This window comes from Rutidosis leptorrhynchoides, chromosome 8 (assembly GCF_046630445.1).
Source record: "Rutidosis leptorrhynchoides isolate AG116_Rl617_1_P2 chromosome 8, CSIRO_AGI_Rlap_v1, whole genome shotgun sequence".
NCBI classification, from domain to species: Eukaryota; Viridiplantae; Streptophyta; class Magnoliopsida; order Asterales; family Asteraceae; genus Rutidosis; species Rutidosis leptorrhynchoides.
In genome coordinates, this window is record NC_092340.1 from 202126529 (window position 1) to 202144793 (window position 18265).

Genomic DNA, 18265 nt, shown 5'->3' on the forward strand with positions numbered 1-18265 from the left:
CATTTTTCTAAATACTTTCACTAAATTCACTCAAACACCAATCCAAAGATTCATCATCTAAATCAAATCTAGCAAGCATCAATTCAAACAAATTACATTTTTGGAATCCTTGCAACTTCCTCTTCGATTCCATATCAATTTCATCAAGTTTGGGTAACTTTCTAAAATCAATAGATTTCTTGTTCTTGATATTTTTGACTTATAAAGTGTTAATTAGTGTCTATGGCTCAAGTCTAACATGAAAATATGATTTGTATGTTCGATTTCGTTGTTTTGAGTATATAGCATGAACTTATCAAATGGGTGTGTTTAATCTTGGATTTTGGATGATTAAATGTTGTTAGATGTTAAAAGTTCATGTATTAAATGTGTTACTAGCATCATTAGCTTAAATTTGATGTGTAGGTTGATTGAGAAAACTTCATAAACATGATTATTGATTTTGTGATTTTGGGTTAGGGTTTGATGAACTTTAAAATGAACTTTTGATGCCTTGAATGTTGGGATTTAACAAGTTTCATAATACTTATAATCATTCAAGAAATAAGATTTGCGGAAGCGTGTAGATTACCATTTTGAAACTTGTAAATCTTTAACCAATTAAAGTTAAATCCCAATAAGGATCAAGTTGTGAAACATACTTACAAACTAAGAGTGGGTTTAGAGTTTATACCTCCTCAAGCTAGTTGAGGGTTAGTTCAAAAAAAGATGATGAAGATGATGGAGAATGGAGCTTCAAAGTGATGAAACCTCAAGGAGAAATACCCCAAGCTTTTGCACCAACACCTAGCCTTTGGTTAGGATTTAATAACACTTTAATTGAGCTTGCAATAACCAAATGAAGAACCCTTTCTTCCTCCCAAAAGGCCAAAAAATTCAGCTGGGTTTTAGGAGAGTTTTGTGCAGAATTTTGATCTACAATTGCATGTATGTATTGCTACTAGTCAAAGGACATGTATATGTGGAATTGTGTTATGGAAAGCAACAAGAATAAGCATGGGATAGACTTTCTTGGGGCTCCAAAATCTGCCCACCATCCATTATTTTATAACAAGAATGATTTTATAAAACTTGTAATAATTTTATAAAACTTGTATAAAATAAACATGTATTTGTTACTTGCAATAATTTTATAAACCATTTTATAAAATATAACATAACATAATTATTTAAACCTATAAATAATTAAATCCACATCATATATAAATTATCCAAATAATTTATCTCAAGTGATTATAATTTAGAAAACCAAATTTTTCTAAAGTTCAAGTGTCGCGTATTTATTTAACAATCCAACCGTTAAAATAAATACATATAAAGTGTTGGTAAGCTTGTTATTGGGTATGACCCGACTTGGATAATAACACATTAGCCACATTAATTTAATATGTCTCTCGGGCATACGAAATACCTTCAATCTCCCACTTGCACGAGAAACATAAGAAATTAATGCAAGTGATGGATACCACCTAACGACCGTCCATCACCCCCAATATGTTATGACTTTGTGCCACTCAATAAAATCATTCCTTTCGAGTTCCCATCTCGAATATGAATAGGTGAATCTTTTCATTACATCCTTTTGTCCTAGATGTCATGTTAAATCCAAGAGATACAGAGTGATCACTCTCCTTTAGATTTAACTTAATCAGGCCTTAGACATCTGACTCTCAACGAATAAGAGGGACAAATTCCATCTTGACTACATACGTCCTAAATATATACCTTGCATTATACCTGAGCTCCTCCTTATGAACTACCATATTTCAGAATAGCGAAGGAAAGAATCAAGGCACAATACTTGGCAAATATCTGAACCCAATATGTATCTCATGTTAGAAGATACAATGATATTCGCCTTTACTCAAGATTACATGTGATCAACTACAAAGGCTCTATTTAGTGATTCTTGAGAGCGGGTCTTCCAATATTTGTATCCCACAAATATCTATGAACCTTGGTAGCAACCTTGCCCCACATTCAGTCCGTGAATGTATACCAATCCAAGTTCATAATAGTCTAAACCTCACACTTGTTCCCACAAATATGATCGACTACGGAATTTAGAATAATAACTTATTCATGGATAAAATATGCAAAATAGGAACATATGTAACGACCCGCACTTTTTCGATCGTTCTATACTTATAAGATTAATATTTACATAAATTAAACCTTACCAACATGATAAGCAATCCAAATTGTCGAGATTTATATTTCCGAAAAGAGTTTACACAACGTTTGACCGTCTAGTTTGACCGATGATATCACGAACTATATAACATATGATAATTATACGTTTGTGTATATATATGTATATATACATATTTAACATGATCTAAGAATGTTTTAATATCTCATTTTGTATTAATAACAATAAGTTATAAGTATATTTTAAAACTACTAACTTAAGTTTTCAAAACGATAACTATACGTAATGTTTTTCGACGTAAATACTTATAACCTATATTACTTATACATGCATCGTATAGATATGTATTTTATCACTTTTAAAGGGCTTACATACATAAAACAATATAAGTATATTTACAAAAGATAGCTATATTTGAATCCTCGTTCCGTTTCCTCAAAGATTTCTATACGTATACCTAGAGTATATGTACCCGTATCATACGCAGCTTCTAGATGTATTTACTATTGGTATATACCAATAAAAATCTGCTCCTTAGCAGCCTTAAATGATTAAGAAACATGTGGAACCAACCATTTGTCAAGTAGCATGAATTATTTAGCAAGAAAACAAAGTTAGGTATCTTTTTTTTCCTTTATAACCTAAAAACGTTTTTATGCATGCACACCATTTTTTCACCCCATTTTCTCATACTTACACTTCCATTTCTCTCTCAAAATACTCTTAACTTCATACTTGATCATCTCCAAGCATTTTCCCCATCATTTAGCTTCAAAAACCTTACTTAATCACCATAAGAAAACCATACAAAAACACTTCAAGAAATCCTTCCAAGAACACAAACTTACTTCCAATCTTTCATCCAATTCCATCACCCTTTTGGTTCTAGCTTTTTACTCCTCTTTTACAGCAACCTTGTCCAAGGAACTTGAGGTAGAATCTATGTTCATAACCTTATTCGATTCATATATATATAGCTATCTTATTTTGTGGTATAAAATTTTAACAACAAGAACATAGTTTGAATGTTTTCAAACTTGTTTGCAAACTAAATAGATCCTTCTAACTTAACTTTTAAAATACTTCAAGACCTGTAATATATCATAAATATATGCTAATTTAACAAGGTATAACTTGGTTTTTCAAAGAACACCTTAAAAACTGAATTTACGACGTCGGAGTGCAACCGGGGGCTGTTTTGGGTTGGATAATTAAAAACCATCTTAAACTTTGAATTGGAGGTTTATTTTCTGGAAAAATGATTTTTACTATGAATATGATAACACATAAAAATTTCATGATTTAACTCAAAGTATACGTATTTTTAGAAAAATAATCATTTAAGGTTGTTTACATGATGGAAAATGATTAACTTCATAAGTTTCACTAAAGTTTGACCTATGACCTGTGATTTCGAATACAAACTAAGGTATTTACAGTTCATAGTCTTAAAGAGGGACTCGATCCAAGGAAGTGACAAGTTGAATCAACGAAAACGGAGTTGTAACGAAGAAACTATGACCAAAACGAGATCGGATATCTAAGACTTGTTTAACTTCGGGATTAATTGGGAAAAATTAAATAAAATCACATATTTCTAAGATAACATGATATTTTATATATATGTACTTATAATTCAATTTTATATGGTTCAGGATCACCCGCAAACAACACGAGAAGATTAATCATAAGATCCCATGTTTGTACGCAACACGTCATTTGACAACACCGGTACTTTATGTACGCAACACGTCATTTGACAACACCGGTACCGTGGGTCAAGATTAATCTCGACCAATACATATACGATGGGGTTTTATTTATTTCGTTAGGGGGTTTTATTTATTTCATTGCGGGTATATTAAACATCTAAAAATGAACCATTAAAATTGAATTACTAACAACGAACTGCTAACTACGGACTAAGGAATTATTCAAAGTATTAAAAGTATAACAAGTATATATATGTGACGTTTGTTTAAAAAGAAAAGGTATTGATATATTATATATGGATAGGTTCGTGATATCAACCGGAGACCAAGTCAAATTATATATATCTTCAAGACAACAGTGAGTATATAGTCCCACTTTTAAACTCTAAATATTTCGGGATGAGAATACATGTATTTTATGTTTTACGATATGGACACAAGTAACTGAAAAATATATTCTACGTTGAGTTGTACCACTGGCATACTTCCCTGTAGCTTGGTAACTGTTATTTACAGCGGTATTGTAAACGCGAATCCTGTTGATAGATCTATCGGGCCTGACAACCCCAACCGGACTGGACGACCAGTATTCAACGGTTGCACAGTACTTCGTTTCGTGACTACACTTGGTACGGTGTAGTAAGATTTCATAATAAAGGGAATATGCGACGTGATTAAATGTTAAGTATGGTTACCAAGTGCTCAACCACTTAGAATATTTTTATTAAAATGTTTATATATGAAATCTTGTGGTCTATATTTATATCGCTGCCGGCATTAAACCTATATCTCACCAACTTTATGTTGACGTTTTAAACATGTCTATTCTCTGGTGATAATTAGAAGCTTCCGCTGCATCATGTTGAATCTAAGCAGGATCTTGCGTACGCATAATTGTGTCAAAAATAAGACTGCATATCCAAGAACTTGTGTTGTAAAATATGCTAGAAATCGGGTTGTTATTATCATTTGTAAAGTTTGTAAGTCGAAGATTATCGCTAAACGATAATCATCTTTATTTTGTCCAAAGCTTGTATAAAAAATAAGGATCATGGTTTGTAATGTATAATATATGCAGTTTTTCTTTAAAAAATGTCGCATATAGAGGTCAATACCTCGCAATGAAATCATACGTTATCTAACACGTTCTTATGGTTAAGGACGGGTTATGACATGTGGTATCAGAGCGGTGGTCTTAGCGAACCAGGTTTGCATTAGTGTGTCTAAACCGATAAGTCGTTAGGATACATTAGTAAGTCTGGACTTTGACCGGGTCTGATTTAAAAACCATTGCTTATCATTGTTGGTTAAAATTTATATGTAAATATTATGTAGTACTAATGGGTTAGTTGTTGTGTGATAGATGTCGGGCTCAAAACTTGTCATCACATTCAGCGACTCCGAACCAGAATCTTCAGATGGTGTTCCAGTCATTAACCTATCCGATGACGAAAATAATATCTTTGGGGAAGACTCACAAATTCCGGATGAACCGACTATAGAGAACCCGGAAAGTGAACCCGAGGAGGAAAGTGAACCCGAGGAGGAAAGTGAACCCGAGGAGGAAAGTGAACCAGAGGAGGAAAGTGAACCCGAGGAAGAAATACAGGAAATTACAAAAGACGAGTTCGAACTAGGAAAGAAACGAAAGGCTAATGAATTAGAAAATTCAAATCCCGAGTTTAGTAAGGATGATGTGGCACCAACTCCACTAGACACTACCACCCCTATTCCCGCTATTCCTATTCGTTCTATCCCGGCATCCAGTTCTTTAGTCCCACAGCCAAAATATAGGCAGACAGCCAGGATAAGCGTTAAGCGATTCTTTGAACCTAAACGTCCTAGAAAATAGACCAAACGATGCGCTGCCGTATTAAACCATGGGATCATATAATGTTTTGTATAATATTATTAGTGTGGTTTGTTTAATGTTCGATGTAAGATAAGCATATGTAAAATAGTGAAGTATGAAATGCAATAATTTTCCATGGTTAAGTATTATTTAGATGGTAGTAATTGATTCTGTACTAAGCTATTAAGTATGGACATTAACGGGTAGGTACTACCCTAGATATAATTATAAAACGCTAATAAGAAGAAAAGGCTTTTATAATAATACCTGGTTCATATTATTAATAAGCTATAATGTACTGTAAATATACACTACATCTATAATATTCCATGTGAATAATTATTTTCTTTTCATTCTTATAGAAGAATATGGCGCGATTGAACCGAATGACGGAACAAGAAATCCAGGAACTCATCAATCAGTGAGTGAATGACAGAATGTTATGGGTCGAGGCTGCAAGAGGTGCTGCAGTTAACCCAAATCCTCGTGTGGGGTGCACTTACAAAACTTTTCAAGCTTGCAAGCCCTCATCATTCAGTGGAACAGAAGGACCGATCGGTTTAACCCGGTGGATAGAAAAGATGGAGACTGTGTTTAAAATCAGTGGTTGTGTTGAAAAGGACATGACCAAGTATGCATCGTGCACTTTACAAGATAGTGCACTCACGTGGTGGAAAAATTATGTGAAGGCTGTAGGAGGAGATGTAGCTTATGATACTCCGTGGGAAGAATTCAAAACAATGTTAATCAACGAATATTGTCCAAGGAACGTGTAGCGACCCGACCAAATCGTCATTGACGGCGCCGTCTACTTAGGTCCCGTTACGTGGTCATAAGTCTTTAAAACAACGTTTGACCAAAAGATATGTCGCATTCATTTCAAATGTAAAGGTTGTTCAAGTTTACAAGAATAGTTCCACCACAAGTTACGATACAAAGTTTTAAGTACAAATGAAACTTATGCGACACAATTTAAAAGTATCCAAAAGACGCTCCATGTATGCATATATACTCGACATCCAATGCAAGTATCAAAATAATGAGCGGAAGCATGTATCATGTATCGTTCAAGGACCTGAGAAAAACATAGAAATCTGTCAACGAAAACGTTGGTGAAATCATAGGTTTAAGTAAGTAAGTACAAGTGAACCACAAGATTTGCATCAACGAAATAATAGTAATACATTCCAAAAGTTTGTTTCACGAGCACCCAATTATCAATGCTTAACATTTCCTTCCATTGAACCCCATCACTTAGTGCTAGAACATACACTGTTTCTCGAAAATATATTTCATTCGTAAACGGTAGCGAACCGTTTGAATGAGGGTTTGTCAAACCCATATGGATCCATACAACATAAGTTCTCGCTTACACCCGGCAAGTGTAACTAATGATAATCGAATTGAGGATTTTGTTCTAAACTCGTATGTAGAATGTTTGTTTTCCTGTACTTGTGTTCACTTAGTAAAAGAAATGTTTATGTTTTCTCATCCCAAATGTAAGTTCAAAAAGAGTAAAAGTGGGACTATGATCTCACCTTGAGTGCACGAGTAGTAAAGTACTTCGACAAGTAAACGTGTGCAAAGAACAATGCTAGTCTTGACCTAAACAATAGGTTTGTATCAATAACGGTAAACACAATAGGTCAAAGATGTTCAATTAGTCCTATGGCTCGTTAAGACTCGATCATAATAGCATGTGAATCAAATTGTCATGTTTCATGCAAGGTACAAGTATAAAAACATGTTAGAACGATTACACAATTATTTGGTTAAGTTTGATTAAAAGTCAACTTGGTCGGGTCAAAGTCAACAGAAAAGTCAACGGGGTCGGGTTGGATATCCGACAATTTTTCTAAGTTACATAATCATATATGAGCATGTTGGCCAAGTTTCATGTTAATCGGAGGTCCGTAGCATAGCAAACATTTTCATGGCAAATGACCAAAGCAAACAGCCAGTTTTAGCCAAATGGGACGGCGTCCTGAGAAGCTAGACGGCGTCCCGGTTTTAAGGTTGGGACGGCGTCCTGAGAAGCTAGACGGCGTCCCGGTTTGAAGGTTGGGACGGCGTCCCGAGAAGCTAGACGGCGTCCCGGTTGGTTTCCAGGCCCTGTTGTTTGCTGCAACTCTAAGTGCACGAACCAACAATCAAACCAACCCAAATTACAAACCGCAAATAATTAGAACATGTATTTTATATCACCGGAAAGGTAATTTGACGAGGAAAACACCTAGACACATTTCATCAAGCAATTCAACACTTACACACCCCAAAACTGCATTTAAACGTCCATAATCAAGGTTCAAGTTCCAAATATGCATTTCATGATTCGGGCAACCAATTTACATGTATGATATGCCGTTTCGAAGGTAATCATACACACATTGCAACAAAATTCTTATCTACAATATTTCATAGCATTTGGTGCATCAAAGTTCATCTAAAGCTTATCAAACCCTAATCCAAGTTCACAAAATCACTAATCATGTTCTTGGAGTTTCCTTAATCAACCTATACATCAAAACGAAGCTAATGATACTAGGAACACAATTAGAACATGAACTTTTAACATCTAACAACATATGATCATCCAAAATTCAAGAACAACACACCAAAATTCAAGTTCATGCTAGTTACACTAAAACAACGAGATCGAGCATACAAATTACATACACGACATCACAATGAGCCATAGACACTAACTAACACCATTTCAAGTCAAAAACACGAATTTAGAGAAATCTAGAGTTTTAGAAATGTTACCCAAACGAGATGAAGTTGGTACCAAAATGAAGAGGATGAAGAGAGGATCACGAATATGTAATTTATTTTGTTGTAAGCCTCCTAGATCGAATTTAGATGATGATTGAATGAATATGGTTTTTGGGTGTGTGTGTTCTTGCTAGAGAGAAAGAGAGAGATGGAGATGAAAATGAATGGGTGAAAGGGGTTTGACCCTTTGACCTAGTCAAGGGTTTGATCCCTTGTCAAGTTTAGTCCCTCAACTTTCGTTCGGGTGCGGGAATTACCTAAACGAGATAATTTAAAACGCGTATCAACGGGAGATGTTATAAACATATAACGGACTTTATATTAGTATAACGGAAAAGTAAATGGAAAAAGGCGGGATGTTACATTACCTACTCCTTAAAAGAAATTTCGTCCCGAAATTTAAGTAGGCGTAGTAGTCGTTGTTTCTTCCTCGAGATCTTGCGTTTCCGAATTCACGAATAGATGAGGATACTTCCTTTGCATTTGATCTTGTCTTTCCTAAGTAAACTCGGGTCCTCTTTTGGCATTCCAACGAACCTTGACAATCTGGATTCGGCTTTGTTTCAATGTCTTGACGGAGGTGTCCACAATTTCGACCGGTTCCTCCACAAAATGAAGTTTGTCATCAATAGTAAGTTCTTCGAGAGGGATGACGATATCGGGTTCGGCAAGACACTTTTTCAAGTTAGATACATGGAAGGTAGGATGAACGGAGTTCAATTGAGGCAGAAGATCTAAACGATAAGCAACGGTTCCAATACGCTCCAAGATTTCGAAAGGACCAATATACCGCGGATTTAGCTTCCCGCGTTTCCCAAAACGGATTACACTCTTCCAAGGTGCGACTTTTAACATTACTCGGTCACCGACTTGAAATTCAAGATCGTTGCGTCGTTTGTCGGTATAGCTCTTTTGACGACTTCGGGCCGTCCTAAGCCTATCTCGGATTTGAACGATTTTCTCGGTGGTTTCGTGAATGAGTTCGGGTCCGGTGATTTGCACGTCGCCTACCTCGGCCCAACAAAGAGGTGAACGACATTTGCGGCCATATAGCGCTTCAAAAGGTGCGGCTTTAATACTCGCGTGATAACTATTGTTGTAAGAGAACTCGGCGAGAGGTAAGTGCTTGTCCCAAGCTTTTCCGAAATCAACCACGCAAGCTCGTAACATGTCCTCTAAGGTTTGAATTGTACGTTCGCTTTGTCCATCGGTTTGAGGATGATATGCGGTGCTCATGTCTAAACGCGTTCCCAACGCTTCTTGCAATGTACGCCAAAATCTAGAAACGAAACGGCCATCTCGGTCGGAGATAATTGATAATGTTACACCGTGTCGGGCTACGATCTCCTTAATGTAAAGTTGTGCAAGTTTCTCCATTTTGTCCGTTTCTTTCATGGCAAGGAAGTGTGCGGATTTTGTGAGACGGTCAACAATAACCCAAATGGTATCATAACCGCCCGTCGTTTTTGGTAGCTTGGTGATAAAATCCATCGTTATCCTTTCCCACTTCCATTGCGGGATCTCGGGTTGTTGAAGTAGTCCGGACGGTCTTTGGTGTTCGGCTTTGACTTTGGAACATGTCAAACACTTGGAAACATAAGTAGCTACGTCCCTTTTGATGTTCGGCCACCAATATAGTTGTTTAAGGTCGTGGTACATCTTATTGGCACCAGGGTGAATCGAGTATCGTGACTTATGGGCTTCATCTAAAATAAGGCTTCGTAGATCCCCATAACTAGGCACCCAAATTCTTCCGGCGAAATATCGGAGTCCGATTTCTTTAACTTCAAATCGAGAGGTGAGGACGTTCAAGTGTTCGAGAGAGATGTTTTCATCCTTGAGAGCCTCATCTTGGGCTACCCGAATTTGGCTATTAAGGTTTGTGTGGATGGTGATGTTTAAGGCTCGGACACGAAGAGGCACCGCTCTTTCTTTTCGACTTAAGGCATCGGCTACTACGTTTGCCTTCCCGGGATGGTAACGAAGCTCGCAATCGTAATCGTTCAAAGTTTCGATCCACCGTCGTTGTCTCATGTTTAGTTGCTTTTGATCGAAAATGTGTTGGAGGCTTTTGTGATCGGTGAAGATAGTACTCTTGGTTCCATAAAGATAGTGTCTCCACATTTTAAGTGCAAAGACAACGGCTCCGAGTTTGAGATCATGTGTCGTATAGTTTCGTTCATGGATTTTGAGTTGTCGAGAAGCATAAGCAATGACTTTCGTTCGTTGCATCAATACACACCCAAAACCATGTTTTGAGGCATCGCAATATACAACAAAGTCATCATTGCCTTCGGGAAGTGACAAGATAGGAGCGGTGGTTAGCTTCGTTTTCAAGATTTGGAATGCGGATTCATGTTCGGTCGCCCAAATGAATTTCTTTCCCTTGTGAGTCAATGCGGTTAGAGGACGTGCAACCAAAGAGAAATTTTCGATGAATCTACGATAGTACCCGGCGAGACCCAAAAATTGACGAATGTGAGTAGGAGTAGTAGGAGTCTCCCATTTGCTAATGGCTTCGATTTTCGTTGGATCGACTTTAATACCTTGGTCACTTACAACATGACCAAGAAATTGAACTTCCTTTAACCAAAATTCACACTTGGAGAATTTGGCATAGAGTTGTTCTTGTCTTAAAAGTTCAAGCACAAGTCGGAGATGTTGTTCGTGCTCTTCTTCATTTTTAGAATAGATCAATATATCATCGATGAACACAATAACGAATTTATCGAGATACGGTTTGCACACGCGGTTCATAAGATCCATGAACACCGCCGGTGCGTTAGTGAGACCAACTGGCATGACAAGGAATTCATAACTACCATAACGAGTTCGGAAAGCGGTTTTGGAGACATCTTCCCCCTTAACCCACAATTGATGATAACCCGAGCGGAGATCGATTTTCGAATATACACAAGACCCTTGTAGTTGATCAAAGAGGTCATCGATGCGAGGAAGAGGATATCGGTTCTTAACCGTCAATTTATTTAGTTCACGATAATCAATGCACATTCGTAGGGATCCGTCTTTCTTTTTAACAAACAAAATCGGAGCGCCCCAAGGTGAATGGCTAGGTTGGATAAAACCACGATCAAGTAGTTCTTGAATTTGACTTTGCAATTCTTGCATTTCGGATGGGGCGAGTCTATATGGTGCACGTGCTACGGGTGCGGCTCCCGGAATAAGATCGATTTGGAATTCAACCGGTCGATGAGGTGGAAGACCCGGCAATTCGTCGGGAAATACATCGAAAAAGTCACTAACAATTGGCACATCATCGATATGCTTCTCATCGGACTCGACTTTCTTAACGTGGGCAAGGATCGCAAAACAACCCTTACGGAGTAGTTTTCTAACTTTAAGGCACGAAACGAGGTTGAGTCTGGTGCAACTCTTATCGCCATAAACAATCAAAGGTTCACCATTCTCGATAGGAATTCGGATTGCGTTAAGATCTCAAAGGATGTGAGATTTCGTTTTGACTAACCAATTCATACCGATTATTACATCAAAGCTTCCTAGTTCCATGGGTATCAAGTCAATTTCAAATTCCTTACCCAAAATGTTTAACGTACACCCCCGGTAATATGTGTCAGCACTTAATAGTTTCCCGTTAGCCACTTCAATGGTATAAGTGGTATCTAATGGAAGAGGTGGAGTGCTAAAAGAATGAGTCAAAGTCTTGGATGCAAAGCATTTATCGGCACCCGAATCGAATAAGCAAGAGACATAAGAATTGTTGAGAAGAAACGTACCCGTGACTAGTTCAGTGTCATCCCGGGCTTCCTCGGTGTTGATGTTGAAAGCTCGGCCGCGCGTGTTGGGGTTATCTTTCTTCTTTGGGCATGCATTTCTATAATGACCCGTTTGACCACATTCGTAACAAGTGCCCGTCTTTGGTGCATTGGGCCACTTTCGAACAACGAGAGTGGCACTTTTACAATCGTTGGCCTTATGACCAACTCCTTGGCACCGGTGGCAAATTAACTTGCCACATTCACCAAAGTGATGTTTGTTGCATTTGTTGCAAAGAGGTAGGTTCCCGGCATAACCCTTCTTGCCGTCGAAAGTGAAAGATTTCTTGGCAAAGTTGTTGTTGCTTGATTGGGAGGGTTCCCACTTTCTTTTGTTGCCGCCCGATTTATCCTCGGCCTTAGGTGCCGGAACTACGATTTCGTCAACCGTTTCAATTAGTTGGCGAGCCATGTTCATAGCGGCTTGATGAGTAGTGGGTTTGGATGACATCACCCCTTGTTTGATGCTTTTTGGAAGACCGAGCATGTAGAGCTCAATCCTTTGAGATTCGGGGTTAACAAGATTAGGACACATCAAGGATAGTTCGGCGAAGCGTTGATTATAAGCTTTAAGATCGTTTCCGACCGCTTTCAAAGCTCTTAGTTCTTCCTCAAGTTTTCGGGTTTCTTCGCGCGGAAAATATTCAACAATCATCTTTTCCTTTAGATCTGCCCAAGAGAGGGCATGAGCTTCATCGGTACCCACCGATTGAACATAGGTGTTCCACCATGTTAGAGCAATTCCGGAGAAAGTGTGAGTGGAGTATTTGACCTTGTCTTGGTCCCGACAACCGCTTATGCTAAAGACGGCTTCCGTTTGCTCAAACCATCGGGTGAGCACGATCGGTCCCCCGGTTCCATCAAAAGTGTGAGGTTTGCACCCCATGAAAGCTTTATAGGAGCATCCCTCGTTTGAGTTTCCGGCTCCATTGTTGTTGTTGTTGTTGTGGTTGTTGTGGTTGTTATTATTATTGTTGTTGGATGAGTGACCGGCCATGGCCGCATCTACGGCGGTAGCTATCATCCGTTCGAGAGCTTGTTCGGGAGTTTCATTGCGGCGTACACGACGAGGAGCCATTGTTCCTTCAAGACACAAGAATATCATTGATTAGTATTCTCAATAATACTAACCGTGATATAGAATAAAGATAAAGAGAAGTTTTTCCTCGACTCGCCTTAAATTCTTTATGTCATAATGTCGGAACGTTCATATGAGTCACCGTAATATAATCCCGGAAATTATATTACCCTGATTCATATGTGCATTCGACATCATTTCATATAGTCAAGGTGGCGCGTCAATCAAATTAAACAACGTGAGATTAAGATGAACTAAGAGTAGATATGAGTAGAAGCGTTCGAGTATAAATGCACAAGTAGTCAAGTAATTCCTACTTCAAGTCTATATGCCGGTTGTAGTCTAGACTCACCAATGTACCCTATGACTCGAGGTTGACACTAATGAACTCTAAATCCCTACAACCAACGCTCTGATACCATCTGTAGCGACCCGACCAAATCGTCATTGACGGCGCCGTCTACTTAGGTCCCGTTACGTGGTCATAAGTCTTTAAAACAACGTTTGACCAAAAGATATGTCGCATTCATTTCAAATGTAAAGGTTGTTCAAGTTTACAAGAATAGTTCCACCACAAGTTACGATACAAAGTTTTAAGTACAAATGAAACTTATGCGACACAATTTAAAAGTATCCAAAAGACGCTCCATGTATGCATATATACTCGACATCCAATGCAAGTATCAAAATAATGAGCGGAAGCATGTATCATGTATCGTTCAAGGACCTGAGAAAAACATAGAAATCTGTCAACGAAAACGTTGGTGAAATCATAGGTTTAAGTAAGTAAGTACAAGTGAACCACAAGATTTGCATCAACGAAATAATAGTAATACATTCCAAAAGTTTGTTTCACGAGCACCCAATTATCAATGCTTAACATTTCCTTCCATTGAACCCCATCACTTAGTGCTAGAACATACACTGTTTCTCGAAAATATATTTCATTCGTAAACGGTAGCGAACCGTTTGAATGAGGGTTTGTCAAACCCATATGGATCCATACAACATAAGTTCTCGCTTACACCCGGCAAGTGTAACTAATGATAATCGAATTGAGGATTTTGTTCTAAACTCGTATGTAGAATGTTTGTTTTCCTGTACTTGTGTTCACTTAGTAAAAGAAATGTTTATGTTTTCTCATCCCAAATGTAAGTTCAAAAAGAGTAAAAGTGGGACTATGATCTCACCTTGAGTGCACGAGTAGTAAAGTACTTCGACAAGTAAACGTGTGCAAAGAACAATGCTAGTCTTGACCTAAACAATAGGTTTGTATCAATAACGGTAAACACAATAGGTCAAAGATGTTCAATTAGTCCTATGGCTCGTTAAGACTCGATCATAATAGCATGTGAATCAAATTGTCATGTTTCATGCAAGGTACAAGTATAAAAACATGTTAGAACGATTACACAATTATTTGGTTAAGTTTGATTAAAAGTCAACTTGGTCGGGTCAAAGTCAACAGAAAAGTCAACGGGGTCGGGTTGGATATCCGACAATTTTTCTAAGTTACATAATCATATATGAGCATGTTGGCCAAGTTTCATGTTAATCGGAGGTCCGTAGCATAGCAAACATTTTCATGTCAAATGACCAAAGCAAACAGCCAGTTTTAGCCAAATGGGACGGCGTCCTGAGAAGCTAGACGGCGTCCCGGTTTTAAGGTTGGGACGGCGTCCCGAGAAGCTAGACGGCGTCCCGGTTTGAAGGTTGGGACGGCGTCCCGAGAAGCTAGACGGCGTCCCGGTTGGTTTCCAGGCCCTGTTGTTTGCTGCAACTCTAAGTGCACGAACCAACAATCAAACCAACCCAAATTACAAACCGCAAATAATTAGAACATGTATTTTATATCACCGGAAAGGTAATTTGACGAGGAAAACACCTAGACACATTTCATCAAGCAATTCAACACTTACACACCCCAAAACTGCATTTAAACGTCCATAATCAAGGTTCAAGTTCCAAATATGCATTTCATGATTCGGGCAACCAATTTACATGTATGATATGCCGTTTCGAAGGTAATCATACACACATTGCAACAAAATTCTTATCTACAATATTTCATAGCATTTGGTGCATCAAAGTTCATCTAAAGCTTATCAAACCCTAATCCAAGTTCACAAAATCACTAATCATGTTCTTGGAGTTTCCTTAATCAACCTATACATCAAAACGAAGCTAATGATACTAGGAACACAATTAGAACATGAACTTTTAACATCTAACAACATATGATCATCCAAAATTCAAGAACAACACACCAAAATTCAAGTTCATGCTAGTTACACTAAAACAACGAGATCGAGCATACAAATTACATACACGACATCACAATGAGCCATAGACACTAACTAACACCATTTCAAGTCAAAAACACGAATTTAGAGAAATCTAGAGTTTTAGAAATGTTACCCAAACGAGATGAAGTTGGTACCAAAATGAAGAGGATGAAGAGAGGATCACGAATATGTAATTTATTTTGTTGTAAGCCTCCTAGATCGAATTTAGATGATGATTGAATGAATATGGTTTTTGGGTGTGTGTGTTCTTGCTAGAGAGAAAGAGAGAGATGGAGATGAAAATGAATGGGTGAAAGGGGTTTGACCCTTTGACCTAGTCAAGGGTTTGATCCCTTGTCAAGTTTAGTCCCTCAACTTTCGTTCGGGTGCGGGAATTACCTAAACGAGATAATTTAAAACGCGTATCAACGGGAGATGTTATAAACATATAACGGACTTTATATTAGTATAACGGAAAAGTAAATGGAAAAAGGCGGGATGTTACAGAACGAGATTAGGAAGTTGGAAGATGAGTTACGAAGTCTGAAGGTTATTGGTACTGAAATCACCAACTACAATCAGCGATTCATGGAATTAGTTTTGCTATGTCCTGAATTGGTTCCAACCGAAGAACGGAAGATTGAAATGTACAAAGATGGTTTGCCCAAAAAGGTCAAGGCAAACGTTACAGCATCGAAACCTAAGACAATTCATGAAGCTATAACCATGGCAAACGAGCTAATGGATCAGGTCATCATGGATAAGAAAGCATCCAATACTGATGTGAAGGTATCAGGTAACAAAAGAAAGTGGAATGGAAATTATGATCTAGGTAACCAACAACAATCTTTTAAGAAACAAGAAACCATACAAGGTGCAGGTAGTGGTTCAAGCTTTGGTTACAAAGGACAAAATCCTTTATGCAACCGATGCCACAAACATCACTCTGGCTACTGTAATGTGGTATGCAACAAATGTAATCGAAAGGGTCATCTTGCTGAAGATTGTAGGGCTCTCGTTACAAATACAAATGGTACCAAGACTCCTGCCACCAATGCAAATAGAACTGCTTTGGCTACCATTACTTGTTATGGGTGTGGAAAACAAGGTCACTATAAGAGCCAGTGTCCGAATCCAGAGAAGAATAATGGATCTGCACGTGGAAGAGCATTTGTTATTAATGCTAGAGAGGCGTGTGAAGACCCGGAGCTTGTTACGGGTACGTTTACCATTAATAACTTATCCGCATCTATTATATTTGATACTGGTGCCGATAGAAGTTACGTGAGTAGAGGCTTTTATGCTAAATTGAATTGTTCATCATTACCTCTAGATGCTAAGTACATGATTGAGTTAGCTAATGGTAAACTAATTAAAGCCGATAAAATTTGCCGTGATTGTAAAATAAATTTAGCCGGAGAAACATTTAAAATTGACTTAATACCCGTAGAATTAGGAAGTTTTGATGTAATAGTCGGCATGGACTGGATGTCCAAAGTAGGAGCTGAAGTTGTGTGTGCCAAGAAGGCAATTCGCATTCCTTGTAAGGATAGAATGCCGGTGATGATTTATGGAGAGAAGGGTAACTCAAAGCTAAAACTCATTAGTTATTTGAAAGCGCAAAAGTGCTTGAAGAAAGGGTGCTATGCTATCTTAGCACATGTTAATAAAGTCGAAAAGAAAGAAAAAGAGAAGTGCATCAACGACGTGCCTGTGGCAAGAGATTTTCCTGAAGCTTTTCCGGAAGAGTTGCCGGGATTACCTCCATTTAGATCTGTAGAATTTCAAATAGATTTAGTACCAGGAGCCGCACCAGTGGCTCGTGCTCCATATAGACTTGCACCGTCCGAGTTAAAAGAACTTCAGAGTCAGGTAAAAGAATTACTGGATCGTGGATTCATACGACCAAGTACTTCACCGTGGGGAGCTCCAATTTTATTCGTCAAGAAGAAAGACGGATCTTTTCGAATGTGTATAGATTATCGTGAATTAAATAAGTTAACTATCAAGAATCGGTATCCACTACCGAGAATTGACGACTTATTTGATCAACTCCAAGGATCATGTGTGTTCTCGAAAATTGACCTAAGATCGGGCTATCATCAATTACGTGTCAAAGAAGAAGATATACCAAAAACTGCTTTTCGGACACGTTATGGTCATTACGAATTTTTGGTCATGCCGTTTGGGTTGACAAATTGTAAGACCCGAATATTTAATTTGTATACTTGTTATTAAAGATATTCGAGAATGGGCTTGGTTAAAACATGTATACACTTAAATAAAGGCGAAGAAGCTGTTGCTGGCATTCTGCGCGCCGCGCAAGGCGGCCGCGCGCCGCGCAACCGCGCTGACAGAACTCCCTTTGTTTTTATTTATTTAAATGAAGGGTATAAGGGTAAATTCACTTGGAGGCCGGATTTGTGTGCCATATTAGCTACTTTGGATCAGTTTTGGATCATTTTCATGTCCATTCATCCCTTCCAAATATCTAGAGAGAGATTAGAGGTTTTGGTGAAGAAGAAGCTCGAATCGTTCAAAGTCTCGGGTTTTAAAGTTGTTCCTTTCGTTCTCGGCTACGCGGTGATAGTATTGGTAAGCTCAAACTCCGAATTTC